We start from the raw sequence: 20,450 nt of genomic DNA on the forward strand, positions 1-20,450 counted from the left end.
TCCCACAGAAAGTGCTAGCTAGCCTGATAGAAATAAACAAACCAAAAGACAGTCGCTAACCCTAACTCCCTAATGTGAAAACAGTCCAAAGAAAATGGCTGTTCACCCCTACAGATTTAATACTATTTACAAAATATACAATTTATAAACAAAACCACGGCATAAAACCTAACAATTCAAAAATGCTAAATAAAGTTTGGAAACCAAGAACAGCAAACAGGTGCTGCTGCCAGAAAGAGCCTCGCTAGCTGTTGGGAACCGTACTTTTAAAACTCCAGGAAGTGTAGGATGGACCAATCAGCTTCCTGTACTGCCCCCCAATCCGGCCAATCAGGCAGGGCACCTATAAGAACAACAAAATAAAAACAACACATATGGCCAGGACCGTAACATGGTCTACTAGTAATGAAGCACGATGGTTGAAAAACCAATAAAGTAGCAAAACAGCAATGAAAGAACAAAATTTGATGAAAATATAGAACAATTTCTATGAATAAATAGGCAGTAACACCAGCTTGTGCTGCCCGTAAACCCAAGCAAAAAAGCTTACAGCACCTGGTATTCCCAGGCGGTCTTCCTACCAAGTACTAACCAGGCCCGGCTCTATTTGGCTGCCGAGATCGGACGAGATCGGGCGCTTAGAGAGCGGTGTGGCCGTAAGCTGCATTTGACATCATCAACAGCTCTTAAAAACGCTGGAGAAGCAGAATGCATGACACTTGCTAAGAAGAAGATAAATGTGGCAAAGTACAAAGTACTATAACTGTACTGGTCTGTTACGCCCCTGTCCAGGGGGTCAGGGTGCAACATACAAAGATAAATTAGCATGTTCCCTCTCCGATCCCCAAACCAAAATCCAGGACCGAGATGTTCCAACAGAATGATATTTATTTTAAACGAAAGAAAGTGTCAAACAAAACATGACACTACAACTCAGGGCGAACCAAGGCCAACATAATAAACAAAATAAGCCATTTCCCACAGAAAGTGCTAGCTAGCCTGATAGAAATAAACAAACCAAAAGACAGTCGCTAACCCTAACTCCCTAATGTGAAAACAAGAGAAAACAATCAAAAGAAAATGGCTGTTCACCCCTACAGATTTAATACGAATTACAAAATATACAATTTATAAACAAAACCACGGCACAAAACCTAAGAATTCAAAAATGCTAAATAAGGTTTGGAAACCAAGAACAGCAAACAGGTGCTGCTGCCAGAAAGAGCCTCGCTAGCTGTTGGGAACCGTACTTTTAAAACTCCAGGAAGTGTAGGATGGACCAATCAGCTTCCTGTACTGCCCCTCAATCCGGCCAATCAGGCAGGGCACCTATAAGAACGAGAAAATAAAAACAACACATATGGCCAGGACCGTAACATGGTCTACTAGTAATGAAGCACGATGGTTGAAAAACCAATAAAGTAGCAAAACAGCAATGAAAGAACAAAATTTGATGAAAATATAGAACAATTTCTATGAATAAATAGGCAGTAACACCAGCTTGTGCTGCCCGTAAACCCAAGCAAAAAAGCTTACAGCACCTGGTATTCCCAGGCGGTCTTCCTACCAAGTACTAACCAGGCCCGGCTCTATTTGGCTGCCGAGATCGGACGAGATCGGGCGCTTAGAGAGCGGTGTGGCCGTAAGCTGCATTTGACATCATCAACAGCTCTTAAAAACGCTGGAGAAGCAGAATGCATGACACTTGCTAAGAAGAAGATAAATGTGGCAAAGTACAAAGTACTATAACTGTACTGGTCTGTTACGCCCCTGTCCAGGGGGTCAGGGTGCAACATACAAAGATAAATTAGCATGTTCCCTCTCCGATCCCCAAACCAAACTCCAGTATCGAGATGTTCCAACAGAATGATATTTATTTTAAACGAAAGAAAGTGTCAAACAAAACATGACACTACAACTCAGGGCAAACCAAGGCCAACATAATAAACAAAATAAGCCATTTCCCACAGAAAGTGCTAGCTAGCCTGATAGAAATAAACAATCCAAAAGACAGTCGCTAACCCTAACTCCCTAATGTGAAAACAAGAGAAAACAATCAAAAGAAAATGGCTGTTCACCCCTACAGATTTAATACGAATTACAAAATATACAATTTATAAACAAAACCACGGCAAAAAACCTAACAAATCAAAAATGCTAAATAAGGTTTGGAAACCAAGAACAGCAAACAGGTGCTGCTGCCAGAAAGAGCCTCGCTAGCTGTTGGGAACCGTACTTTTAAAACTCCAGGAAGTGTAGGATGGACCAATCAGCTTCCTGTACTGCCCCCCAATCCGGCCAATCAGGCAGGGCACCTATAAGAACAACAAATCAAAAACAACACATATGGCCAGGACCGTAACATGGTCTACTAGTAATGAAGCACGATGGTTGAAAAACCAATAAAGTAGCAAAACAGCAATGAAAGAACAAAATTTGATGAAAATATAGAACAATTTCTATGAATAAATAGGCAGTAACACCAGCTTGTGCTGCCCGTAAACCCAAGCAAAAAAGCTTACAGCACCTGGTATTCCCAGGCGGTCTTCCTACCAAGTACTAACCAGGCCCGGCTCTATTTGGCTGCCGAGATCGGACGAGATCGGGCGCTTAGAGAGCGGTGTGGCCGTAAGCTGCATTTGACATCATCAACAGCTCTTAAAAACGCTGGAGAAGCAGATTGCATGACACTTGCTAAGAAGAAGATAAATGTGGCAAAGTACAAAGTACTATAACTGTACTGGTCTGTTACGCCCCTGTCCAGGGGGTCAGGGTGCAACATACAAAGATAAATTAGCATGTTCCCTCTCCGATCCCCAAACCAAAATCCAGGATCGAGATGTTCCAACAGAATGATATTTATTTTAAACGAAAGAAAGTGTCAAACAAAACATGACACTACAACTCAGGGCGAACCAAGGCCAACATAATAAACAAAATAAGCCATTTCCCACAGAAAGTGCTAGCTAGCCTGATAGAAATAAACAAACCAAAAGACAGTCGCTAACCCTAACTCCCTAATGTGAAAACAATCCAAAGAAAATGGCAGTTCACCCCTACAGATTTAATACTATTTACAAAATATACAATTTATAAACAAAACCACGGCATAAAACCTAACAATTCAAAAATGCTAAATAAAGTTTGGAAACCAAGAACAGCAAACAGGTGCTGCTGCCAGAAAGAGCCTCGCTAGCTGTTGGGAACCGTACTTTTAAAACTCCAGGAAGTGTAGGATGGACCAATCAGCTTCCTGTACTGCCCCCCAATCCGGCCAATCAGGCAGGGCACCTATAAGAACAACAAAATAAAAACAACACATATGGCCAGGACCGTAACATGGTCTACTAGTAATGAAGCACGATGGTTGACAAACCAATAAAGTAGCAAAACAGCAATGAAAGAACAAAATTTGATGAAAATATAGAACAATTTCTATGAATAAATAGGCAGTAACACCAGCTTGTGCTGCCCGTAAACCCAAGCAAAAAAGCTTACAGCACCTGGTATTCCCAGGCGGTCTTCCTACCAAGTACTAACCTGGCCTGGCTCTATTTGGCTGCCGAGATCGGACGAGATCGGGCGCTTAGAGAGCTGTGTGGCCGTAAGCTGCATAAAAACGTTGGAGAAGCAGAATGCATGAAACTTGCTAAGAAGAAGATAAATGTGGCAAAGTACAAAGTACTATAACTGTACTGGTCTGTTACGCCCCTGTCCAGGGGGTCAGGGTGCAACATACAAAGATAAATTAGCATGTTCCCTCTCCGATCCCCAAACCAAAATCCAGGATCGAGATGTTCCAACAGAATGATATTTATTTTAAACGAAAGAAAGTGTCAAACAAAACATGACACTACAACTCAGGGCGAACCAAGGCCAACATAATAAACAAAATAAGCCATTTCCCACAGAAAGTGCTAGCTAGCCTGATAGAAATAAACAAACCAAAAGACAGTCGCTAACCCTAACTCCCTAATGTGAAAACAAGAGAAAACAATCAAAAGAAAATGGCTGTTCACCCCTACAGATTTAATACGAATTACAAAATATACAATTTATAAACAAAACCACGGCACAAAACCTAACAATTCAAAAATGCTAAATAAGGTTTGGAAACCAAGAACAGCAAACAGGTGCTGCTGCCAGAAAGAGCCTCGCTAGCTGTTGGGAACCGTACTTTTAAAACTCCAGGAAGTGTAGGATGGACCAATCAGCTTCCTGTACTGCCCCTCAATCCGGCCAATCAGGCAGGGCACCTATAAGAACGAGAAAATAAAAACAACACATATGGCCAGGACCGTAACATGGTCTACTAGTAATGAAGCACGATGGTTGAAAAACCAATAAAGTAGCAAAACAGCAATGAAAGAACAAAATTTGATGAAAATATAGAACAATTTCTATGAATAAATAGGCAGTAACACCAGCTTGTGCTGCCCGTAAACCCAAGCAAAAAAGCTTACAGCACCTGGTATTCCCAGGCGGTCTTCCTACCAAGTACTAACCAGGCCCGGCTCTATTTGGCTGCCGAGATCGGACGAGATCGGGCGCTTAGAGAGCGGTGTGGCCGTAAGCTGCATTTGACATCATCAACAGCTCTTAAAAACGCTGGAGAAGCAGAATGCATGACACTTGCTAAGAAGAAGATAAATGTGGCAAAGTACAAAGTACTATAACTGTACTGGTCTGTTACGCCCCTGTCCAGGGGGTCAGGGTGCAACATACAAAGATAAATTAGCATGTTCCCTCTCCGATCCCCAAACCAAAATCCAGGATTGAGATGTTCCAACAGAATGATATTTATTTTAAACGAAAGAAAGTGTCAAACAAAACATGACACTACAACTCAGGGCGAACCAAGGCCAACATAATAAACAAAATAAGCCATTTCCCACAGAAAGTGCTAGCTAGCCTGATAGAAATAAACAAACCAAAAGACAGTCGCTAACCCTAACTCCCTAATGTGAAAACAAGAGAAAACAATCAAAAGAAAATGGCTGTTCACCCCTACAGATTTAATACGAATTACAAAATATACAATTTATAAACAAAACCACGGCACAAAACCTAACAATTCAAAAATGCTAAATAAGGTTTGGAAACCAAGAACAGCAAACAGGTGCTGCTGCCAGAAAGAGCCTCGCTAGCTGTTGGGAACCGTACTTTTAAAACTCCAGGAAGTGTAGGATGGACCAATCAGCTTCCTGTACTGCCCCTCAATCCGGCCAATCAGGCAGGGCACCTATAAGAATGAGAAAATAAAAACAACACATATGGCCAGGACCGTAACATGGTCTACTAGTAATGAAGCACGATGGTTGACAAACCAATAAAGTAGCAAAACAGCAATGAAAGAACAAAATTTGATGAAAATATAGAACAATTTCTATGAATAAATAGGCAGTAACACCAGCTTGTGCTGCCCGTAAACCCAAGCAAAAAAGCTTACAGCACCTGGTATTCCCAGGCGGTCTTCCTACCAAGTACTAACCAGGCCCGGCTCTATTTGGCTGCCGAGATCGGACGAGATCGGGCGCTTAGAGAGCGGTGTGGCCGTAAGCTGCATTTGACATCATCAACAGCTCTTAAAAACGCTGGAGAAGCAGAAGACATGACACTTGCTAAGAAGAAGATAAATGTGGCAAAGTACAAAGTACTATAACTGTACTGGTCTGTTACGCCCCTGTCCAGGGGGTCAGGGTGCAACATACAAAGATAAATTAGCATGTTCCCTCTCCGATCCCCAAACCAAAATCCAGGATCGAGATGTTCCAACAGAATGATATTCATTTTAAACGAAAGAAAGTGTCAAACAAAACATGACACTACAACTCAGGGCGAACCAAGGCCAACATAATAAACAAAATAAGCCATTTCCCACAGAAAGTGCTAGCTAGCCTGATAGAAATAAACAAACCAAAAGACAGTCGCTAACCCTAACTCCCAAATGTGAAAACAATCCAAAGAAAATGGCAGTTCACCCCTACAGATTTAATACTATTTACAAAATATACAATTTATAAACAAAACGACGGCATAAAACCTAACAATTCAAAAATGCTAAATAAAGTTTGGAAACCAAGAACAGCAAACAGGTGCTGCTGCCAGAAAGAGCCTCGCTAGCTGTTGGGAACCGTACTTTTAAAACTCCAGGAAGTGTAGGATGGACCAATCAGCTTCCTGTACTGCCCCCCAATCCGGCCAATCAGGCAGGGCACCTATAAGAACAACAAAATAAAAACAACACATATGGCCAGGACCGTAACATGGTCTACTAGTAATGAAGCACGATGGTTGACAAACCAATAAAGTAGCAAAACAGCAATGAAAGAACAAAATTTGATGAAAATATAGAACAATTTCTATGAATAAATAGGCAGTAACACCAGCTTGTGCTGCCCGTAAACCCAAGCAAAAAAGCTTACAGCACCTGGTATTCCCAGGCGGTCTTCCTACCAAGTACTAACCAGGCCCGGCTCTATTTGGCTGCCGAGATCGGACGAGATCGGGCGCTTATTTTTTTTTTTTTTCTCTTTTTATTATCAAAAATACTCTTTTACATTTTGGTGAAGACAAATACAAAGGTGCTTAAAATCAGAAAATAACATACATATTTTACATTTGTATATTCATTTCCCATTTCAAAACAGAACAAAATTATGAAAAAACATCTCAAATTATACACACATATTAAACACAAAAAGACCCAAACAGGAGTAAACCCCTACCCATTTTATCCCAACCTACCATTAACCAAAATCCACCACCATCCGCCCTTCTCTATCTACACCACATAGATCATTCTTCGCCCCCCACCTTCTTTCAAAACCATCCTTATCCGCTTCATAAAAGATTTTCAAATAGCATTTAACCAAATTCTTACACAGTGCCGTTCTACTTATTATTTTACCCCCAAAAAGTGCATGGTTTCTTGCAATATATAAAACATGACGCGCCACACTCAATACCAAATTCACCATATCCAGGTTTATGCCTTTTTCCGTTTTCTCAACCCCAAAACACCACACCCAGCTCCATTTCACTCCTTCCAACCCGATCACTTTACATTTCTCAGTTAGAACTGTCCTCACCCAATCTCTAAAAACCCGTGCTACCCTACAATGCAGCATAAGATGATCAAAGTCTTCATCCTCCCATTCACACACCGCACACGTTCTTGAATGTATATCACAATTAATTCGGTGGAGGACGACAGACACCAACACTCTTCTGTGCATCAACAGAAAATTTGTGTTAGCAATGGCTGGCGTCATCCAGTGCATGTATACATTTTCCCATATATCAGTAATGGAACGGGAGGGAAAAATCTGGCTCCACGCTGTGTTGGCTGCAGGTTGTTTGAATATATTCTTTAATAGGACTGAGTACCAGAATTTAGTAGGTAATTCTATCAGATTCCTGTTCTTTATATCACATGACAAGGTGAAAACAATTCCATCCCCTCCCCCCAGACCATCTTGTGTCCCCTGTAAAACTTCTCTCCATCTCTGTGGCCACCCCTGATGGAATTCTCTCCCTAATTCCCGGATAACTGACCTTGAGATTTTGTATCCTTTTCCTTTCGCTCTAAAAAACACCTCATCCTCATCAAACACCCCGTCTTGGTTTAAAAGATCTCTCACCTGTTGCACCGCTTTCCCCAGCACACCCCGGTTCTTCAGGAGGCCTGCCCGACCCTGCAGGCAGGGATTTCCAAAGATGGGTTGGTTCAACACATCCCACTTATTAGTCACCATGCACTGCAGGTGAGGCAGGACATCAGCCCATGCCTCTGCCGCCTCCTGGAATAGCATGCACGCTCCGGGCACATGCCGCGCCAGCTCGACGCTGCACAGGTTGAAAATCCCACCCGTCCCCCTATTCCTTATGTCTAACCACATATAGTCCTGCCATATACCACATGCTGACTTGTCCAAAAGCTTCTTATATAGCTTAATTCTAAGTGATTTAATTTTTGTTTTTAAATCACACAGCTGTAACCCACCTTTTTTATATGGCCCAACCAGTGTATTATGTGCAATCTTCATCGCTCTTCCTTTCCACAGGAAGTCTTCTATGGCTCTGCTCAGGAGGACCAACAAATCGCCCGGCAGGTGACAGACTTGCATGGCGTAAACCAGCCTCGGTACTATTACAGAATTCACTATTATTACCTTCCCTCTCAAACCCAACCCTCTCATCTTCCACAGTCCGAGCCTAGATCTACACCACGCAATATGCTCCAACCAGGTTCTTCGAATGCTTGCCTCCATTTGAGGTCCCATGTAGACTCCCAGGAGTTTAAACTCCTCCTCTCCCATTTTGAACCCCTGCCCCTCACCACCTAGATCAGTCCCAGGGCCAAGAATTAGTTTAGATTTATTGTTATTGACTCGCGCCCCTGTGGCATGCTCATATGCAGTTAGGTGACCGAGCACCCGTTGCAAGCTGTTCCTATCTTTAACCATTATGTTAATATCATCTGCATATTGTGCAATTCGAAAGTCTGAGCCAGTCGGTGATTGTATTCCATTTATTTTTGTATCGCTTAAGATTAATTTCGCTAGGGGCTCGGCCACTATTGCATAAAGCATAGCCGACAGGGGGCACCCCTGCCTAACCGACCTCTCCAAAGGGAAGGGATCAGTCAGGAAGCCATTACATTTGACAACACTAGTAGCTCGGCCATACAACAGCTCCACCCATGCTCGAAAAGTTGGGCCGAACCCAAAAACCCCCAGACACTCAAAGAGGAACTCGTGACTCACCCTGTCAAACGCCTTCTCTAGGTCCACACTCAAGTAGATGCCACCTGTGGCCATTAGCTGTTGAAATGAGAATCTGGTTGACAGGATACAATCAGCAATATCCCTCCCCGGAATGCTATAAGTCTGGGTAGGCCCAACTATCGACCCAATCACTCTTTTGAGTCTGGACGCCAGCACCTTAGCCAGGATCTTGTAGTCAGTATTGAGCAAACTAATGGGCCTATAATTCCCCAAGTCGGTCCTGGCTCCCTTATTCTTGTAAACCAGAGTGATCACGCCTCTCACGAAAGACTCCGCACATCTGTTCTCCGTTTGCATGGCAGAGAACAACCTACAGAGGACCGGAGATAGCAAATCCTTATAGGACTGATAGAACTCTGCCGAGAGGCCGTCCAGACCCGGGCTTCTAGCTCTATGCATTTCAGCAATGGCTGCACTGATTTCCTCCGGGTGGAGGTCGCCATCACACATAGCCGCGTCCTCAGGACCGAGAGAGCAGCCGACATTACCAAGTATTTTATCTCTTTGTGCTTTTCCTATATTTTGTTTACTGAAAAGATTAGAGTAAAAATCCTGTATAGTTTGTAATATATCTACTAAATCGGTGTGTGTATTGCCTTCAGAATCCTGTATTTCTGTTATGTATGTTTTGGTCTGCCTTCTCTTTTCTAAGCCCAAAAAGTATGCTGTACAGCGCTCTCCCTCCACTACATGTTGTATTTTGCTGCGGATCACTGCCCCTTTACATTTTTCCTCATCTAGGCGTGCTAGTTGCTCTCTCAGTCCAAGATAGCCATCCAGGGGATGGCCATGCCCAGCTTCAACAAGCTCAATTTCCCTTTTCAGACGGTGTCTCAACTCAGCCTCCTTAGCTCTTTCCCTTAGCCTTTTCTCTCTGCTCAGTGCAATGCAGCGCCTCCTAATTTTAAACTTGGCGTGCTCCCACCACTCAATGATATCTACTACAAATTCACTTTCTTCACACAGAGCAGAGAGAAAAGACTTCATTTTATCTTTAAAAAATGAATCCTCCAGGAGGGCTGAGTTAAAACACCACACCCCTCCATTCCTCTGCATGCTACCCTCCCCAAGAGTCACATTCAGCGAGGCATGATCACTCCATGTGCAGAAATTATATTCACACTTTTTTAACATAGGAATCAAGCCCGACGCCAGCAAACACAGGTCTATCCTAGACTGCTTTAGTTTGCCCAATACTACTTGCCTGCGCGAATACGCACGGGTGCCAGGGTTCAGAACTCTCCAAGCATCAATCAAATCACCCTCAGTCATCCACTGAAAAACAGCCGATCTACTAGTGTCTGTTTTGAAAACGTTGTTTGCACTCACATCCAGCCCAGTTAGAGCAACATTCCAGTCCCCCACCACTACCGAGCGATCGTCCGTCCACCTTTTACAGCGGCCAAAAAAAACCCTCCTTTCACCCTCACTGTTTGGGCCATATAGATTTAGAATTCTGTAGTTTCTATTGTGATATACAGTATCTAGAACCAACAGTCTCCCTTGGTTATCCTTAAAAACCTCTGTCACATTCTCAAAAACACCTGGCTTTACAAATACTGCTACACCTGCGGTTTTGTCAGCAGAGAGGGAATAAAACAAATCCCCTCTCCAAAAAGTATTTATTTTGTCTATTTTTTCCATAGTCCATCTACATTCCTGGACGCACAGGATGTCACAGTCCATGTCTTCACACAGTCTTTTAATTTTCCATACCTTTCCTAGGCCGTTTAGGTTTTGGGACTGGAGATGCATGAAAAGGATCACACAAAAGGGGGTCATCTATCTCTGGCCTGTTTCTTCCCTTTCCCTTTGCCCTCTGCCACATTTTCCCCGGACTTCTTTTGTCCTCTTTTCCTCATGTGCCTTACTTGCTGAAAGTCCATCTCTGCCTCTGATTCATCACCGTCAGCCTGAGGAGTCGATACAGCAATTTCTAGAGCAATACCTCTGGGGTCAGGTAATGGCTCACCTTGAATTGGAAGTCTAGACAGAGGAGCCTGAAGCATACCCCTCTCGCCCTCTTCAGGGTGACTGGCTACTTCTCCACTCCACTCCGCCAACACTAGATCCAGACTTGACCCAATCTCATTCACATTGTTTTCCTTTTTATTCTCTGAAAGGACCAGTTCACTGGCCTGAGTCTCCATTAACTCTCCTCCCCCCTCCTCATATTCACTTGCTCCTTCACTGTCAAGATCCAGTCCTACCTCCTCTGGAGGCCTTATTCCAGCATCCTCATTGGGGATCAGTCCCCTGTGCCCCTCTCCAGACTCTATTGCATTGTTTTGACACACACATTCCTCCTGTGGACTATGGCATGAGTCACATCTATGCTCCTGGGCATCACACTCCCTCGCATAATGACCCTGTCTGTTACACTTAAAACAAGTGAAATCTGGGCAATCTCTGACGATATGCCCAGGCTGTAGACACATCCTGCATACCTTAACTTGATTATTATGCATTACCCTGAAATACTCTGGGCCAGTTGCTGTCATAAACTTTGCGGAGTAAGGCAGTGATTGCACAGTCTCATTGAACTTAACTTTTAGATATCTGGTGCCATCAGCCACATCAGTTCCTGGCCACAGTCTCCTTTTTATTGGGGAGATTGCTGTTACTCCCCAAACATCAAGCTTCTCTAGTATTTCTTCATCAGAAATATAAGCTGGTAAGTTTAAGAAGGAAACCACCAACTCATCTATTGCCAAAGACTTTACCATCACTACTGCTCTCCCCACTTTTAGTCCATCCAACAGTCTCTTTTTCCCAGCTTCATTCTTCACAGTCACTTCAAATTTATTTGGTCCTGTCTCTCTCAGTGCCCCAATTCCGCCACACACCTCTCTTATGGCTCGTAATAGTTCCATAGTTTTTAGCCGCTCTTCCCCTATTACTTCTGCCAAAACAGTCAACTCTTTCTCATACCTTGTTTCCTTTCTCGCTTCTCGTCTTCCGCTCATCTCTCCTTTTATTCTTGCCATCTCTTCATGTTGTTTTCCAGCAACTGCATTACCTCCAACAGCCGGCCATCTCTTCTGCCTTTCCCCAACAATCCACGCCTTCTCCGGCAGCCGTTCTGTGCTTTTGCTGGCGCATGGTCTCACAGTATCCCCTGCAGCCGTCCTCCTTCCCCCATCTTCCACATCACGGTGTTGTTCTCCAGTTTCCACCATCTTGCAGTTCTCTATCAGATTTCCTCTTATTCCTTTCATCTCTCTTGATTTTTCCAGTGAAGAAAAACTCCTCTCATTTCTCAAACAAAAACCAGGAAGTGCCGACATTGGCCGAGAAAAACAATGATAGAAAAAAATAAGGCATGGAAGCCAACTAAAGGCGCCCCCGTACGGACAGAAATCCGCCGGGGGGATAAAAAACAAAAAGCCAAAAACCAAAAACCACTATTTAGTAAGGGGAAAAGAAGAGCAAGAAAAAAAGCACAAACCAAAAAATCAGCAGCTCTCACACAGGTCTGCTTCCTGCAGCACACTCTCAAAAAGAACACACCTCCTCCCCCAACCAACAGCAAACAGGTGCTGCTGCCAGAAAGAGCCTCGCTAGCTGTTGGGAACCGTACTTTTAAAACTCCAGGAAGTGTAGGATGGACCAATCAGCTTCCTGTACTGCCCCTCAATCCGGCCAATCAGGCAGGGCACCTATAAGAACGAGAAAATAAAAACAACACATATGGCCAGGACCGTAACATGGTCTACTAGTAATGAAGCACGATGGTTGAAAAACCAATAAAGTAGCAAAACAGCAATGAAAGAACAAAATTTGATGAAAATATAGAACAATTTCTATGAATAAATAGGCAGTAACACCAGCTTGTGCTGCCCGTAAACCCAAGCAAAAAAGTTTACAGCACCTGGTATTCCCAGGCGGTCTTCCTACCAAGTACTAACCAGGCCCGGCTCTATTTGGCTGCCGAGATCGGACGAGATCGGGCGCTTAGAGAGCGGTGTGGCCGCAAGCTGCATTTGACATCATCAACAGCTCTTAAAAACGCTGGAGAAGCAGAATGCATGACACTTGCTAAGAAGAAGATAAATGTGGCAAAGTATAAAGTACTATAACTGTACTGGTCTGTTACGCCCCTGTCTAGGGGGTCAGGTTGCAACATACAAAGATAAATTAGCATGTTCCCTCTCCGATCCCCAAACCAAAATCCAGGATCGAGATGTTCCAACAGAATGATATTTATTTTAAACGTAAGAAAGTGTCAAACAAAACATGACACTACAACTCAGGGCGAACCAAGGCCAACATAATAAACAAAATAAGCCATTTCCCACAGAAAGTGCTAGCTAGCCTGATAGAAATAAACAAACCAAAAGACAGTCGCTAACCCTAACTCCCTAATGTGAAAACAAGAGAAAACAATCAAAAGAAAATGGCTGTTCACCCCTACAGATTTAATACTATTTACAAAATATTCAATTTATAAACAAAACCACGGCATAAAACCTAACAATTCAAAAAATGCTAAATAAAGTTTGGAAACCAAGAACAGCAAACAGGTGCTGCTGCCAGAAAGAGCCTCGCTAGCTGTTGGGAACCGTACTTTTAAAACTCCAGGAAGTGTAGGATGGACCAATCAGCTTCCTGTACTGCCCCCCAATCCGGCCAATCAGGCAGGGCACCTATAAAAACAAGAAAATAAAAAAAACATATGGCCAGGACCGTAACATGGTCTACTAGTAATGAAGCACGATGGTTGACAAACCAATAAAGTAGCAAAACAGTAATGAAAGAACAAAATTTGATGAAAATATAGAACAATTTCTATGAATAAATAGGCAGTAACACCAGCTTGTGCTGCCCGTAAACCCAAGCAAAAAAGCTTACAGCACCTGGTATTCCCACGTGGTCTTCCTACCAAGTACTAACCAGGCCCGGCTCTATTTGGCTGCCGAGATCGGACGAGATCGGGCGCTTAGAGAGCGGTGTGGCCGTAAGCTGCATTTGACATCATCAACAGCTCTTAAAAACGCTGGAGAAGCAGAATGCATGACACTTGCTAAGAAGAAGATAAATGTGGCAAAGTACAAAGTACTATAACTGTACTGGTCTGTTACGCCCCTGTCCAGGGGGTCAGGGTGCAATATACAAAGATAAATTAGCATGTTCCCTCTCCAATCCCCAAACCAAAATCCAGGATCGAGATGTTCCAACAGAATGATATTTATTTTAAACGAAAGAAAGTGTCAAACAAAACATGACACTACAACTCAGGGCGAACCAAGGCCAACATAATAAACAAAAAAACCCATTTCCCACAGAAAGTGCTAGCTAGCCTGATAGAAATAAACAAACCAAAAGACAGTCGCTAACCCTAACTCCCTAATGTGAAAACAAGAGAAAACAATCAAAAGAAAATGGCTGTTCACCCCTACAGATTTAATACTATTTACAAAAATATACAATTTATAAACAAAACCACGGCACAAAACCTAACAATTCAAAAATGCTAAATAAGGTTTGGAAACCAAGAACAGCAAACAGGTGCTGCTGCCAGAAAGAGCCTCGCTAGCTGTTGGGAACCGTACTTTTAAAACTCCAGGAAGTGTAGGATGGACCAATCAGCTTCCTGTACTGCCCCCCAATCCGGCCAATCAGGCAGGGCACCTATAAGAACAACAAAATAAAAACATCACATATGGCCAGGACCGTAACATGGTCTACTAGTAATGAAGCACGATGGTTGAAAAACCAATAAAGTAGCAAAACAGCAATGAAAGAACAAAATTTGATGAAAATATAGAACAATTTCTATGAATAAATAGGCAGTAACACCAGCTTGTGCTGCCCGTAAACCCAAGCAAAAAAGTTTACAGCACCTGGTATTCCCAGGCGGTCTTCCTACCAAGTACTAACCAGGCCCGGCTCTATTTGGCTGCCGAGATCGGACGAGATCGGGCGCTTAGAGAGCGGTGTGGCCGCAAGCTGCATTTGACATCATCAACAGCTCTTAAAAACGCTGGAGAAGCAGAATGCATGACACTTGCTAAGAAGAAGATAAATGTGGCAAAGTATAAAGTACTATAACTGTACTGGTCTGTTACGCCCCTGTCTAGGGGGTCAGGTTGCAACATACAAAGATAAATTAGCATGTTCCCTCTCCGATCCCCAAACCAAAATCCAGGATCGAGATGTTCCAACAGAATGATATTTATTTTAAACGTAAGAAAGTGTCAAACAAAACATGACACTACAACTCAGGGCGAACCAAGGCCAACATAATAAACAAAATAAGCCATTTCCCACAGAAAGTGCTAGCTAGCCTGATAGAAATAAACAAACCAAAAGACAGTCGCTAACCCTAACTCCCTAATGTGAAAACAATCCAAAGAAAATGGCTGTTCACCCCTACACATTTAATACTATTTACAAAATATACAATTTATAAACAAAACCACGGCACAAAACCTAACAATTCAAAAATGCTAAATAAGGTTTGGAAACCAAGAACAGCAAACAGGTGCTGCTGCCAGAAAGAGCCTCGCTAGCTGTTGGGAACCGTACTTTTAAAACTCCAGGAAGTGTAGGATGGACCAATCAGCTTCCTGTACTGCCCCTCAATCCGGCCAATCAGGCAGGGCACCTATAAGAACAACAAAATAAAAACAACACATATGGCCAGGACCGTAACATGGTCTACTAGTAATGAAGCACGGTGGTTGACAAACCAATAATGTAGCAAAACAGCAATGAAAGAACAAAATTTGATGAAAATATAGAACAATTTCTATGAATAAATAGGCAGTAACACCAGCTTGTGCTGCCCGTAAACCCAAGCAAAAAAGCTTACAGCACCTGGTATTCCCAGGCGGTCTTCCTACCAAGTACTATCCAGGACCTGCTCTATTTGGCTGCCGAGATCGGGCGCTTAGAGAGCGGTGTGGCCGTAAGCTGCATTTGACATCATCAACAGCTCTTAAAAATGCTGGAGAAGCAGAATGCATGACACTTGCTAAGAAGAAGATAAATGTGGCAAAGTACAAAGTACTATAACTGTACTGGTCTGTTACGCCCCTGTCTAGGGGGTCAGGGTGCAACATACAAAGATAAATTAGCATGTTCCCTCTCCGATCCCCAAACCAAAATCCAGGATCGAGATGTTCCAACAGAATGATATTTATTTTAAACGAAAGAAAGTGTCAAACAAAACATGACACTACAACTCAGGGCGAACCAAGGCCAACATAATAAACAAAATAAGCCATTTCCCACAGAAAGTGCTAGCTAGCCTGATAGAAATAAACAAACCAAAAGACAGTCGCTAACCCTAACTCCCTAATGTGAAAACAGTCCAAAGAAAAAGGCTGTTCACCCCTACAGATTTAATACTATTTACAAAATATACAATTTATAAACAAAACCACGGCACAAAACCTAACAATTCAAAAATGCTAAATAAGGTTTGGAAACCAAGAACAGCAAACAGGTGCTGCTGCCAGAAAGAGCCTCGCTAGCTGTTGGGAACCGTACTTTTAAAAATCCAGGAAGTGTAGGATGGACCAATCAGCTTCCTGTACTGCCCCTCAATCCGGCCAATCAGGCAGGGCACCTATAAGAACAACAAATCAAAAACAACACATATGGCCAGGACCGTAACATGGTCTACTAGTAATGAAGCACGATGGTTGACAAACCAATAAAGTAGCAAAACAGTAATGAAAGAACAAAATTTGATGAAAATATACAACAATTTCTATGAATAAATAGGCAGTAACACCAGCTTGTGCTGCCCGTAAACCCAAGCAAAAAAGTTTACAGCACCTGGTATTCCCAGGCGGTCTTCCTACCAAGTACTAACCAGGCCCGGCTCTATTTGGCTGCCGAGATCGGGCGCTTAGAGAGCGGTGTGGCCGTAAGCTGCATTTGACATCATCAACAGCTCTTAAAAATGCTGGAGAAGCAGAATGCATGACACTTGCTAAGAAGAAGATAAATGTGGCAAAGTACAAAGTACTATAACTGTACTGGTCTGTTACGCCCCTGTCTAGGGGGTCAGGGTGCAACATACAAAGATAAATTAGCATGTTCCCTCTCCGATCCCCAAACCAAAATCCAGGATCGAGATGTTCCAACAGAATGATATTTATTTTAAACGAAAGAAAGTGTCAAACAAAACATGACACTACAACTCAGGGCGAACCAAGGCCAACATAATAAACAAAATAAGCAATTTCCCACAGAAAGTGCTAGCTAGCCTGATAGAAATAAACAAACCAAAAGACAGTCGCTAACCCTAACTCCCAAATGTGAAAACAATCCAAAGAAAATGGCAGTTCACCCCTACAGATTTAATACTATTTACAAAATATACAATTTATAAACAAAACCACGGCATAAAACCTAACAATTCAAAAATGCTAAATAAAGTTTGGAAACCAAGAACAGCAAACAGGTGCTGCTGCCAGAAAGAGCCTCGCTAGCTGTTGGGAACCGTACTTTTAAAACTCCAGGAAGTGTAGGATGGACCAATCAGCTTCCTGTACTGCCCCCCAATCCGGCCAATCAGGCAGGGCACCTATAAGAACAAGAAAATAAAAACAACACATATGGCCAGGACCGTAACATGGTCTACTAGTAATGAAGCACGATGGTTGACAAACCAATAAAGTAGCAAAACAGTAATGAAAGAACAAAATTTGACGAAAATATAGAACAATTTCTATGAATAAATAGGCAGTAACACAAGCTTGTGCTGCCCGTAAACCCAAGCAAAAAAGCTTACAGCACCTTATATTCCCAGGCAGTCTTCCTACCAAGTACTAACCAGGCCCGGCTCTATTTGGCTGCCGAGATCGGACGAGATCGGGCGCTTAGAGAGCGGTGTGGCCGTAAGCTGCATTTGACATCATCAACAGCTCTTAAAAACGTTGGAGAAGCAGAATGCATGAAACTTGCTAAGAAGAAGATAAATGTGGCAAAGTACAAAGTACTATAACTGTACTGGTCTGTTACGCCCCTGTCCAGGGGGTCAGGGTGCAATATACAAAGATAAATTAGCATGTTCCCTCTCCAATCCCCAAACCAAAATCCAGGATCGAGATGTTCCAACAGAATGATATTTATTTTAAACGAAAGAAAGTGTCAAACAAAACATGACACTACAACTCAGGGCGAACCAAGGCCAACATAATAAACAAAAAAACCCATTTCCCACAGAAAGTGCTAGCTAGCCTGATAGAAATAAACAAACCAAAAGACAGTCGCTAACCCTAACTCCCTAATGTGAAAACAAGAGAAAACAATCAAAAGAAAATGGCTGTTCACCCCTACAGATTTAATACTATTTACAAAAATATACAATTTATAAACAAAACCACGGCACAAAACCTAACAATTCAAAAATGCTAAATAAGGTTTGGAAACCAAGAACAGCAAACAGGTGCTGCTGCCAGAAAGAGCCTCGCTAGCTGTCGGGAACTGTACTTTTAAAACTCCAGGAAGTGTAGGATGGACCAATCAGCTTCCTGTACTGCCCCTCAATCCGGCCAATCAGGCAGGGCACCTATAAGAACAACAAAATAAAAACAACACATATGGCCAGGACCGTAACATGGTCTACTAGTAATGAAGCACGATGGTTGACAAACCAATAATGTAGCAAAACAGCAATGAAAGAACAAAATTTGATGAAAATAAAGAACAATTTCTATGAATAAATAGGCAGTAACACCAGCTTGTGCTGCCCGTAAACCCAAGCAAAAAAGCTTACAGCACCTTTTATTCCCAGGCAGTCTTCCTACCAAGTACTAACCAGGCCCGGCTCTATTTGGCTGCCGAGATCGGGCGCTTAGAGAGCGGTGTGGCCGTAAGCTGCATAAAAACGTTGGAGAAGCAGAATGCATGAAACTTGCTAAGAAGAAGATAAATGTGGCAAAGTACAAAGTACTATAACTGTACTGGTCTGTTACGCCCCTGTCCAGGGGGTCAGGGTGCAACATACAAAGATAAATTAGCATGTTCCCTCTCCGATCCCCAAACCAAAATCCAGGATCGAGATGTTCCAACAGAATGATATTTATTTTAAACGAAAGAAAGTGTCAAACAAAACATGACACTACAACTCAGGGCGAACCAAGGCCAACATAATAAACAAAATAAGCCATTTCCCACAGAAAGTGCTAGCTAGCCTGATAGAAATAAACAAACCAAAAGACAGTCGCTAACCCTTACTCCCTAATGTGAAAACAGTCCAAGAAAATGGCAGTTCACCCCTACAGATTTAATAATATTTACAAAATATACAATTTATTTAACATGGTCTACTAGTAATGAAGCACGATGGTTGAGAAACCAATAAAGTAGCAAAACAGCAATGAAAGAACAAAATTTGATGAAAATATAGAACAATTTCTATGAATAAATAGGCAGTAACACCAGCTTGTGCTGCCCGTAAACCCAAGCAAAAAAGCTTACAGCACCTGGTATTCCCAGGCGGTCTTCCTACCAAGTACAAACCAGGCCCGGCTCTATTTGGCTGCCGAGATCGGACGAGATCGGGCGCTTAGAGAGCGGTGTGGCCGTAAGCTGCATTTGACATCATCAACAGCTCTTAAAAACGCTGGAGAAGCAGAATGCATGACACTTGCTAAGAAGAAGATAAATGTGGCAAAGTACAAAGTACTATAACTGTACTGGTCTGTTACGCCCCTGTCCAGGGGGTCAGGGTGCAACATACAAAGATAAATTAGCATGTTCCCTCTCCGATCCCCAAACCAAACTCCAGTATCGAGATGTTCCAACAGAATGATATTTATTTTAAACGAAAGAAAGTGTCAAAAAAAACATGACACTACAACTCAGGGCGAACCAAGGCCAACATAATAAACAAAATAAGCCATTTCCCACAGAAAGTGCTAGCTAGCCTGATAGAAATAAACAAACCAAAAGACAGTCGCTAACCCTAACTCCCTAATGTGAAAACAATCCAAAGAAAATGGCAGTTCACCCCTACAGATTTAATACTATTTACAAAATATACAATTTATAAACAAAACCACAGGATAAAACCTAACAATTCAAAAATGCTAAATAAAGTTTGGAAACCAAGAACAGCAAACAGGTGCTGCTGCCAGAAAGAGCCTCGCTAGCTGTTGGGAACCGTACTTTTAAAACTCCAGGAAGTGTAGGATGGACCAATCAGCTTCCTGTACTGCCCCCCAATCCGGCCAATCAGGCAGGGCACCTATAAGAACAAGAAAATAAAAACAACACATATGGCCAGGACCGTAACATGGTCTACTAGTAATGAAGCACGATGGTTGACAAACCAATAAAGTAGCAAAACAGTAATGAAAGAACAAAATTTGATGAAAATATAGAACAATTTCTATGAATAAATAGGCAGTAACACCAGCTTGTGCTGCCCGTAAACCCAAGCAAAAAAGCTTACAGCACCTGGTATTCCCAGGCGGTCTTCCTACCAAGTACTAACCAGGCCCGGCTCTATTTGGCTGCCGAGATCGGACGAGATCGGGCGCTTAGAGAGCGGTGTGGCCGTAAGCTGCATTTGACATCATCAACAGCTCTTAAAAACGTTGGAGAAGCAGAATGCATGAAACTTGCTAAGAAGAAGATAAATGTGGCAAAGTACAAAGTACTATAACTGTACTGGTCTGTTACGCCCCTGTCCAGGGGGTC

General features: G+C 42.7%; 14 pseudogenes; all 14 read right to left on the reverse strand.

Moving 5' to 3' along the window:
- Positions 1-543: 543 nt before the first annotated feature.
- LOC137121734 (5S ribosomal RNA) lies at positions 544-662 on the reverse strand (annotated as a pseudogene).
- Positions 663-1,529: 867 nt separating this feature from the next.
- On the reverse strand, positions 1,530-1,648 carry LOC137121735 (5S ribosomal RNA; annotated as a pseudogene).
- Positions 1,649-2,515: 867 nt separating this feature from the next.
- On the reverse strand, positions 2,516-2,634 carry LOC137121736 (5S ribosomal RNA; annotated as a pseudogene).
- An 857-nt stretch (positions 2,635-3,491) lies between these two features.
- Positions 3,492-3,610, reverse strand: LOC137121721 (5S ribosomal RNA; annotated as a pseudogene).
- Positions 3,611-4,456: 846 nt separating this feature from the next.
- LOC137121737 (5S ribosomal RNA) lies at positions 4,457-4,575 on the reverse strand (annotated as a pseudogene).
- Positions 4,576-5,442: 867 nt separating this feature from the next.
- On the reverse strand, positions 5,443-5,561 carry LOC137121738 (5S ribosomal RNA; annotated as a pseudogene).
- Positions 5,562-12,648: 7,087 nt separating this feature from the next.
- On the reverse strand, positions 12,649-12,767 carry LOC137121717 (5S ribosomal RNA; annotated as a pseudogene).
- An 866-nt stretch (positions 12,768-13,633) lies between these two features.
- Positions 13,634-13,752, reverse strand: LOC137121753 (5S ribosomal RNA; annotated as a pseudogene).
- Positions 13,753-14,620: 868 nt separating this feature from the next.
- Positions 14,621-14,739, reverse strand: LOC137121718 (5S ribosomal RNA; annotated as a pseudogene).
- Positions 14,740-15,596: 857 nt separating this feature from the next.
- On the reverse strand, positions 15,597-15,705 carry LOC137121732 (5S ribosomal RNA; annotated as a pseudogene).
- Positions 15,706-16,562: 857 nt separating this feature from the next.
- LOC137121726 (5S ribosomal RNA) lies at positions 16,563-16,671 on the reverse strand (annotated as a pseudogene).
- An 857-nt stretch (positions 16,672-17,528) lies between these two features.
- LOC137121723 (5S ribosomal RNA) lies at positions 17,529-17,647 on the reverse strand (annotated as a pseudogene).
- A 1,572-nt stretch (positions 17,648-19,219) lies between these two features.
- LOC137121767 (5S ribosomal RNA) lies at positions 19,220-19,338 on the reverse strand (annotated as a pseudogene).
- Positions 19,339-20,195: 857 nt separating this feature from the next.
- Positions 20,196-20,314, reverse strand: LOC137121739 (5S ribosomal RNA; annotated as a pseudogene).
- Positions 20,315-20,450: the final 136 nt, after the last annotated feature.

The sequence above is a fragment of the Channa argus genome, unplaced genomic scaffold, assembly GCF_033026475.1.
Source record: "Channa argus isolate prfri unplaced genomic scaffold, Channa argus male v1.0 Contig125, whole genome shotgun sequence".
NCBI lineage: Eukaryota > Metazoa > Chordata > Actinopteri > Anabantiformes > Channidae > Channa > Channa argus.